This window comes from Canis aureus, chromosome 7 (genome assembly GCF_053574225.1).
Source record: "Canis aureus isolate CA01 chromosome 7, VMU_Caureus_v.1.0, whole genome shotgun sequence".
NCBI classification, from domain to species: domain Eukaryota; kingdom Metazoa; phylum Chordata; class Mammalia; order Carnivora; family Canidae; genus Canis; species Canis aureus.
Window position 1 is genome coordinate 54,518,788 of NC_135617.1, and position 9,960 is coordinate 54,528,747.

Consider the following 9,960-nt stretch of genomic DNA (forward strand, 5'->3'; position numbering starts at 1 on the left):
TCAGGAACATGACAAGGATGTCCACTCTTACCACTTTTAGGCAACATAGTACTGGAAGTCTTAGCCACAGTAATCAGACAAGAAAAAGAAATAAAAGACACTAAAAAAAGTAAAGAAGTAAAATTATCACTATTTGAAGATGGTATAATACTATGTATAGAAAACCCTAAAGACTTCACTAAAAAACTACTAAAGGTAAGAAATGAATTCAGAAAGTTGCAGAATACAAAATTAATATACAGAAATCTGTTGCATCTCTATATACTAATAATGAAATAGCAGAAAGAAAAATTAAGAAAACAGTTCTATTTATAATTGTACTGAAAAGGATTAAATACCTAGGAATAAACTTAACCATGGAAATGGAGCATCTGTTCTCTGAGAACTATAAAACGTTGATGAAATAAATTGGATAAAATGCAAACAAAGGGAAAGACAAACCATGCTTACTCATAGATTGGAAGAATTAATATTGCTAAGGTGTCCATACTATGCAGAGCAATCTTCAGAGTCAATGCAATCTCTATCAAAATACCAATATTTTTTCATAGAACTATAACAAATAATTACAAAATTTTTTTGGGACAACAAAGGATCTTGAAGAGCCAAAGCAATCTTGAAAAAGAAGAACAAAGCTGGAGGTATCATAAACTCAGATTTCAAGATATACTACAAAACTGTATTAATCAAAGCAATATGGTACTGGCACAAAAATAGACATACAGATCAATAAAACAGAGCAGAAAGCCCAGAAATAAGCTCATGCTTATATGGTCAATTTATCTATGACAAAAGAGACAAGAATATAAAATTGGGAATAGTCTTTTCAATAAAGAGTGCTGGGAAAACTGGACACCTACAAGCAAAAGAATGAAAATTGGACCATTTTCTTACATCATACACAAAAGTAATCTCAAAATGGATTTAAGTCCCAAATGTAAGACCTGAAAACATAAAATTCCTAGAAGAAAACATAAGCAGCAATCTCTTTGACATAGCAACATTATTCTAAATATGTCTTCACAGGCAAAGGAAATAAAAGCAAAATAAACATTGGGGCTAAACTAAAGTAAAAAACTTTTGCACAACAAAGGAAATCATCAACAAAATGAATAAGCAACCTACTGAATGAAGGAAGATATTTGTAAATTATCCGTCTGATAAGAGGTTGGTATCCAATATATATAAGTTGAGAACTTACACAACTCAACAGTAAAAAAAAAAAAATCTGATTAAAAAACTGGCAGAAGACCTTAATAGATATTTTTCCAAAAAAAAAAGACATACAAATGGCCAACAGATTCATGAAAAGATGCTCAACATCAGTAATCATCAGGGAAATGCAAATCAAAAGTACAATAAGATATCACTTGTCAGAAAAGGTAGAATAAGAACGACGAGAAATAGCAAGTGTTGGCAAGGATGTGGGGAAAAGGTAGCTTTCTTGCTGTGAAAAACTGTATGGGAAACCTTTCCACTGTGGAAAACAGTGTGTAGTTACAAAAAAAAAAAGAAAAAAGAAAAAGAAAGAAAGAAAGAAAAAGAAAGAAAGAAAGAAAGAAAGAAAGAAAGAAAGAAAGAAAGAAAGAAAGAAAGAAAGAGAAGAAAGAAAGAAAGAAAGAAAGAAAGAAAGAAAGAAAAAAAGAAAGAAAGAAAGAAAAGAAAGAAAGAAAGAAAGAAAAGAAAGAAAAAGAAAAAAAGAAATATGATATGATCTAGTAATTCCATTACTGAGTATTTACCCAAAGAGAATTAAATATACAAATTCTAAATGACACATGTACCCCTATGTTTGTTGCAGTATTATTTACACTAGGCAATATATGGAAACAACCTAAGTGCCCATCGACGAATGGATAGAGAGAGAGGATGTTATTACCCTGGAATATTACTCAGCCATTAAAAAAGAATATGTTCCTATTTATAACAACATGGATGAATCTAGAGGGTTTTTTGGTAAGTGAAATAAATCAGACAGAAGGATAAATACCATATAATTTCACTTATATATGGAATCTAAGAAACAAAACAAAACAAACAAAAATGGGCCTATAAATACAGAGAACAAACTGATGGGTGTAAGAGGGGAATGAGTTCAGGTTTCCAGTTATGAAATTAATAAGACATAAGGATGAAAGTTACAACATGAGGGATCTAGTCAATGGCATTTTGATAGTGCTGTATGGTGACAGAGGGTAGCTACAGTTTGGTGAGCATAGCATAATGTGTAGAGTTGTCAAATCACTGTGTTGTACACCTGAAACTAATGTGTGTCAACTATATTTCAGCAAAAAAAAAAAAAAATCTCCTGAGATGAAAGATTCAATTGACTTCTAATTTAAATACTCCAGACCAGGCATAATGAAAGCTTGCACCAAGGTAGGAACTGCAAAAGAGAGGAATATGCAAGAGATAATTGAGAAGGAGCATCAACAAATTTTGAGAACCATTTACTGACAACTTGAGAGAGAATAAAGAGAAAAGGATGAATCCCAGTTTTCTAAGCTTACTGCTTAGAAAAAATAACCTACTGACAGAAAGCATAAAGAACAGCCAAAAGTTTATTGGTCAGTGTGTGGCCACATAAGAGAATTTGCTCTATTGAGACATGCAATGAGTTGAGATGTTTCTGGAATTCCAAATAGAGGTTTATCATGTAATACAGTGAAGTGACTCTCACATGTACCTTAAAAAAGTTAAATATTATAAGCAAAAGAATACTTACTCTTAAGGGGATAAAACAATGTGGTAAACCAGGGAGGAAATAAAAGAAGAGAAAGGAAGAAGGAAAAATATGCAAAAACAACTTGTATTTATTACCTAGGATTATGGTTACCTCTAGGCATTATTTTGAAGTAGCTGAATTTGTCTTCATAATTGTCACACCTCATTTTCAATGATTTAATTTTGTGTTTTGTACCCCTCATCCAGAAGAACTAGTTTCGTCATGCAACAATAAGTATTCTCATACACACTCTTTCTCACCCTGTTATTTGATCAGAACTTCCTGGCTCCCAGGCATTTTCTGCTGCTTCTCTCATGTAATTAAGCATCTCATTACCTAATTCTTTCAATTAGTTGATAGCATAGCAGTCCTGTTCAGTAACCCATCCTAATATGTGCATTATGATTGTCTGCAATTTCTTTATAAATTAAGAAAAAATCCTAAAAAAACAGCACATGTCAAATAAAGTGATGTCACCAGGAACACTCCTTTGGCTGTATTCTAAGAGACTTCACTGGGCAGCTAACTTTGTGAAGTTGCCACAGTCTGAAGCAAGCTTTGCAGCCAAGTGAGTCTCTATCTTAGATTTGGACTCCCATATTTAAGGTCACTAGATTGAGACATATGTTCAAAATATCAACAACATTTAACTGTAACGCAAGTGTGTTTGCTTGGGCTGGGCTGGCCAGTGTATTTTCTGTCTTGCACTTAGACGTACATTAAAATTTGAATCACAGAAGATTGTTTGGAAGCTAAGGAATCAGAATAAAAGGGTATTTTTAGCTTGATTGAATGTTAAATGACATCAGGCCATCAGGTTACAAGAGCTCAATATATTATTTTCCCAGTATTATCATTTGTCTTAGATATCTAAGTGTTACACTGTCCAAAAATTCTATGAATAAGCACTAAAAAAATCTTGCTGTAGATGGGAAAGAATCTCTGAGCAACAGAGGTACACAAAGGTGGGTACTGCTGCTTGATGGTGATCTCACCCCTGTTGAGTCATCTCTCCATTCACCTTCCTGAGACCTTGTAAGGCATTCACTTCTTCTGCCCATTGGACTCATCCCTTCCATCACATGTGTTCTCCTTCTACTGTCTCTGTCCTCAAAGTTTTCCATTAATACTTGAGGACAGAATTAATCTCTCACCTTTGTTTCTGAGGACAACATATGGAGAATTATTAACTCTTTAAGTATTATTGGGACTTAATTCATATATTTTTAATGATTTTGTTTCCCCTGCAAAAATATAAGCAAATTTGAAGTGTTTATTAATTGTTAATAAAATAATTAAAAATGGTAAAAAATTGTTAATCAAGGTAGTATAATGAAATTTATACTCTGAGTTAATGTGTATATACTCTTTATTATTCTTCTCAAATTATTAAAGTAGATAGTATGCTTTTTCTCTCTTTTTTTAAATTCTGAGTTTAGGTAAATAATATGATAGATTCTTGGTCATGGTTTTGGTAATGTATGAGGATGCTGTTATTTCCACAAAAATATACCTATTAAAAGTTATTTAGTATAACTATGAAAATGAAAGTAAGCATCAGTACCTGGGACAAATAGGCAAAGATAATGGGTAATGAGTGAGGGAAAAGCAATTCAAGAAATACATTATGGGGGAGCTTGGGTGGCTCACTCAGTTAAATGACTGGATCTTGATTTTGGCTCAGATTTCAGGGTTTCAAGGTGGAGTACTGAGTCGGATTCTGTGCTCAGTAGGGAGTCTGATTGAGATTCTCTTTTTTTCCATCCTTCCCTCCTCCTGTGCATGCACGTTTGCTTTCTTTTTCTCTCAAATAAATAAATTAATATTTTCCAGGGGAAATCTCTCCCTTTATTGTCTCCTCCTTCATTTGTTTCTTCTCTCATTTCCTTGCTTCCTTCCCTTTTTCTTACTTCCATCATTCCTTTCTAGCTGTTTTCTTTTCCTTTCTTTCACTCATCAGCTTGCCTTTTTTTCTCTTTTCAGTCTCCTTTTTCTTGTATCTTGTGAAAATGAATTCACTGTCTCATTGAAGAAGATACTTTTTTTTTATAGATGGCACAGAAGTGTGATAGAAAATATATGTATGTCTTCAACTTGGTGACATTTTCTCCTCATTTTTCTTTGACTTCTCACTGACTAGTCTGTGTAGAAAATTTTGAAATCATCTTGTCTACGAGATATTTTACTCTCTCTAGGCCTTTGTGTAGCACAATTTTGACAGATATATAGCTATCTATCTTATTAGAGTCACCAAAAAGATCCTTGATAGCTCATTTGCTCAGGAACAGAATACAATAATTTATCTATTGAATCAGAAAATTGGTAAGAATAACAATGAACATATAGAAGAATCAAACCACCCCTCCTCCATAATATTGATCAGTAGAGAGTAACAGAAAAAAGTTGGCCATCATGATGACTTATATTTCAAAAAATAAAGAAGAGGTACACCTAAGTGGATTTCTGTTTTAGTGAGCTATTTCAAAAGAAGTATTGAAGTAGACTGTAGAAAGGTAGAGCATTATATAACATCACTATTAAAAAGCTTAGTAGCCACAATAATATGAAGTTGATACAGATTAATGAAATACTTGAATATGATTAATTATAAAGTTTGAAACAGAACCATTATATAAGACTCATTATGACTTTTTTTCCCTTTTCTACCCTCATAGTAGTTACCAAAGATAGGTGGCATTTAGTAATGTAGTTGCTATGAGAGAGTAAATAGGCACTTTTTAAAAAAGATAATGTCATACTGAAAGGAGACTGGAGAGAGGACAGCTTTCTACAGCAGGAACATTTTGATTAGGTTTTGTATACTACACTCATCAACCAGGGGACTCTGCAGAATAACTAGTGAACAGAGGATGAGTAATGAGTTGTGTTGGAAGTTGGGCAAAAGAGAAGGAAAAACCTAGAGCAAAAACTCAAAACCAACTAACCAACCAACCAACCAACCAACCAAACAAACAAACAAACAAAAAAACAGTAGAAAGACAAGAAATTGCAGGATGGGAGCAGAGAGAGAACGAAAGGGACCAGATACAAGGTAAACACTTGGTCTCTGGGTTGGCAAGTGTGGTCTTTTTATCTCATGCCCCAGACTCATTTTTCCATCTGGGTGGCCTGCAGATAGAGGGGTAAGCACTGATAACCAAGAGCCAAATCAGGTCAGGATAAACAGTGAATTCCTGACACTCTCTTCCTCATTCTCTGACCAGTCCAACAAAGGTTTGGTCTCTGCACCTTGAGTGCAAACAGCACCATATTGATCATAAAATCATCACAAGAGGCAGAAGACAAGTCTGTCTAGAGTAGGTATGCTTTTCCTGACCCACTACAGCCTCTCATATGTGTTAAGCTGCTGTTGATTCCTGCAGGTTGCAGGGCGGCTTTTCCAACTTGCCATTAACAACAATATTATGATTTACCTTTACTGACAGGCCCTGGAAGCTAATCTAAATTTAGCATTAACTTCAACTTTTCTCCAGAACCTAAGAAACAAAAGGGGAGCTTAAAAGAAAAGTTTGAACTAAGTGTAATTTGTTTTCCCTCAATGAATGGGACAAGAGCTATGAAGAGAGGAAGAAGTATCGAATCTGAAGGACTTGATCACAAGAAAGATCATAACTGTGATAGCCTTTATGATGTGTTCTATATAAACAGTTGTGTTAGAGGTCAAGCACACTGGGGAACATGTTAAATTCAGGTGGAATTTACCTGAGTCTCAAAGTCCTGCACATTCTTAAAGATAAAAGGAACCATAAAGAAGCCAAATTAGAATGTGGGTAGATTGCTGTATTTTGAAGAAACTAATTATTACCAGTTCACCAGGCCTCCAATTACAGGATGGTTTGTTGGTTTTCAAAGTCATATTTATGATATGAATATTATTATATGTTTTATATACATATTACATATAAATATATAATAAACATATATAAAATATATGTCTGTTCAGTTGCATCAAACATAAGTATAGATCTTGACCGAGAGTAAGCAAGTTTTGAGGAGAAATCTTGAATCTTATTGACTGGTTCCGCCCAGTCAGCCTCAGGGGAAGTGAAGACCTCTTGGCATACAACAGGAGTTGCAATCATGTCATCAAGGTCTATACCTGGATAGTGCAGCCTTTCATCACAAACCAGTACCAGGGCCTCCTTCTAAGAAAGGACCAGGTGGAGATGGGGACCCAGTTCTCTTCCACTGTCCCTTAGTACATTTCCTCTCATTTCCTCAGGGAGAAGCTGGTGATAATCACTGGCTACTGTGGTTAAGAGGTATATACTTCCCTTTGTTTTGGATTCTTCTCATAGGTTCTGCTGATCTTCTTATGTAATTTAACCTACAAGGTTTTGTATTGGGTTGTCACTTAATCATCTTGTAGTATTTGTGACTATCAGTCTTTGCACATGAACTTACGGAAAGCCACATACTGAAAAGTCAGTACTGAAAAGTTGAGAAAGCATTCAACATTTTGATTTTCTAAGCATATGTTCTGTTGAATTCTGGTTACATGTTTTACTTGATAATCACATTTGGTGTTTAACATTATAGCTATTTGTCTCTCTTTAACTTGAGCTTCCGGACTTGTTACCCAGTTATTACTAGCTCTATATTCCTCTTTATAAGTAACGTTCAAAATATCTGCTCTGAAAAAAAGAAGAAGCATTTTAACTCTTTTTTTAAAGGAAAAGTTACATCCTGTTCAGCATATGGCTTGAAAATATTTCTGTTGATATCGCACCTTGAAAATTTTGTAACATTATTAAACATCCCTCTTTTGTCTTCCTTCCTTTTTGCGCAGTAACAGAACCAGAGTTATTATTATGATTACATTCTGACAGCTATGTCCTTAATTAGATATTGATCATTGATCAATAGATCACTGAAGTGATCCAAGTATGTTTAACTTATCTGCTTATACTTCCCTTCCGTCTGTTATAGTGGAGCATGTAGATGTTCTCCTATTTAAAAACAAGGCAGTGGACCTCCTGAACATGTGCAAGCATCCATTTAGCTCTGATTCTATTTTAATTCTATAATGCACAATGTATTAGGCAGGGAAACACAATAAGATATATATAATATATATAATATTATATATATATATTATATATAAACATATGAGGAAATTTATTATAGGAATTTGCTCACGTACTTGTGGAAGCAAGAAGTCCCACAGTCTGCGCTCTGCAATCTGGAAAACCAGGAAAGCCCATGATACAATTTGAAGCCTGAGGATTTAGGGGGTGAGGTGTGAATGAAAGAGGGAGAACAACAGCATAATTCTTGGTCTGAATTCAAGAGTCTAAGAAACAAAAGTGCCCTGTCCAAGCGCAGGAGAAGATGGAACCCTCAGCTCAAACAGGTGAATTTGGCCTTCCTCTGCCTTTTTGTTCTATTCAGACATTAAATAGATTAGATGATGCTTGCTCACATTGGTGTGGGTTATCTTCTTTACGCAGTCTACTGATACAAATGCTTATCTGTTCCTGAGACACCCTTGCAGACACAGCCAGAAATATTTCACCAGCTATCTGGGCATCCCTTAGCCCAGACAAGTTGACATGTAAAATTAACCATTAAATATAATAAGTTCAATAATTCTAGGCAAAAAAATTATTTGTTTTCTGAATTATCCATAATATTTACTTTAATGGCCAAAAATGAGGTAGCAGTAGCTATAGAAATATAGCAACTACATTTTCTACAATAGTTTAAAATTACTCTTGGAATTTCAGTTATTTAATAAATTGAAGCTGGCCTAGCTAGTTAATGTTAGGATTTAGTTTATCTGGTCCATTAACTGTGAGGAAAATTTTTGAAAAGAGAAAAACTTAACATATTTGATATCATGGGGATAAAACTTTCATTTACCAACTGAAAATGTAGTATTATGTAGAAAATAAAACCACTGTTTCTTTAGTGCTAAATCCTTCAATTCACTAAAGTCTTAGACAAGCTAATATTTCACAAATTCAAAATGCTAAATACCTCATGGGATAAACCCAAAATGAACTCACAATATAGCTTCTCAACATAAGAAACTTACTATGAGCTTTTGAATACCTGCCGCCTACTGTCATGTAAAAGCATGTATAATTCACCAAGAAATCGTGGCAAATTCAAACGTGATTTATTGCCTTTTCTTAAATGAAAATCCTCCTCTCTTGCCTTCTGCTTTTCAGCATGATGTCAGCACTGGGATGCTTTATAAATTCGATGTTTTTAATTCTTCACTTCTGTTTAAGACCGCAGGAACAGAATATGTTCTTTCTCTAATTCTTCACCATCAACTGGAGCCGTGTTAAAAACTCACACTTCTGTAAATGTATATTGTCTTTCATTAACCTGAACTTAAAGACAGTATCTCATTCTTTTGGGAAAGGTTTTCAAAGTCCTGTTCAGTGAATTTGGCTAATGAGGCCACAATCCTGAAGAGCAGGCTGAAATGTCTACGTTCTTATTCTTCTGCAGACAGAGCCCTTGGCAGACCCCCTCTGAAGCCTAAGAGCGATTGTTTAATGACCTACTGTGGATTCCATTTTCTATGGCCCTTTTGAGAACAATAAATTTGTCAGTCATTTTCCCTTGTTTTATTTCTTTTCTTTTTTCCCCTAAATTCCATAGCTCCCCAAATTTTTAAGGAAGAATTTTTTTTCGGGAGTTCTTTCACTTCTAGGAGTTCTAAAGTGAAAGGATTTCTAAATAAAAGCTAGTAACACGTATAACAAAAATGAGAGTAGTTAATTTACTCAGTACTTTTAGTTATAAAAGTACTCCCAGTACTTACCTTATAACTGGAAATTTGTAACTTTTGACCACTTATAGTCATTTCACTCACCCAACCCCCATATTTGGTAATTGCCAACTATTTTTAGTGCCTGTATGAGTTTGTTTTTTTGTTTAGATTCCACATATAAGCGAGAGCATACAGTATCTGTCTTTCCTACATCTGTTTTTATACCAATACCTTACTGTTCTGATTACTAAAGCTTTATAATATAGTTTGGAATCAGGAAATGCGATGCCTTCAACTTTATTCCTCTTTCTCAAGATTGCTTAAGGCATCCAGGGTTCTGGATGTTTGGGATCTTCTGTAGCATGTTGTCATAAATTGGATAATATAACTTAGCAGCAAAATATGCATCCACATGAACACACACTCATGTATGTACATGATTCCTAAAACATGAGCATTTATACATATAGATTATATTCTTATATTA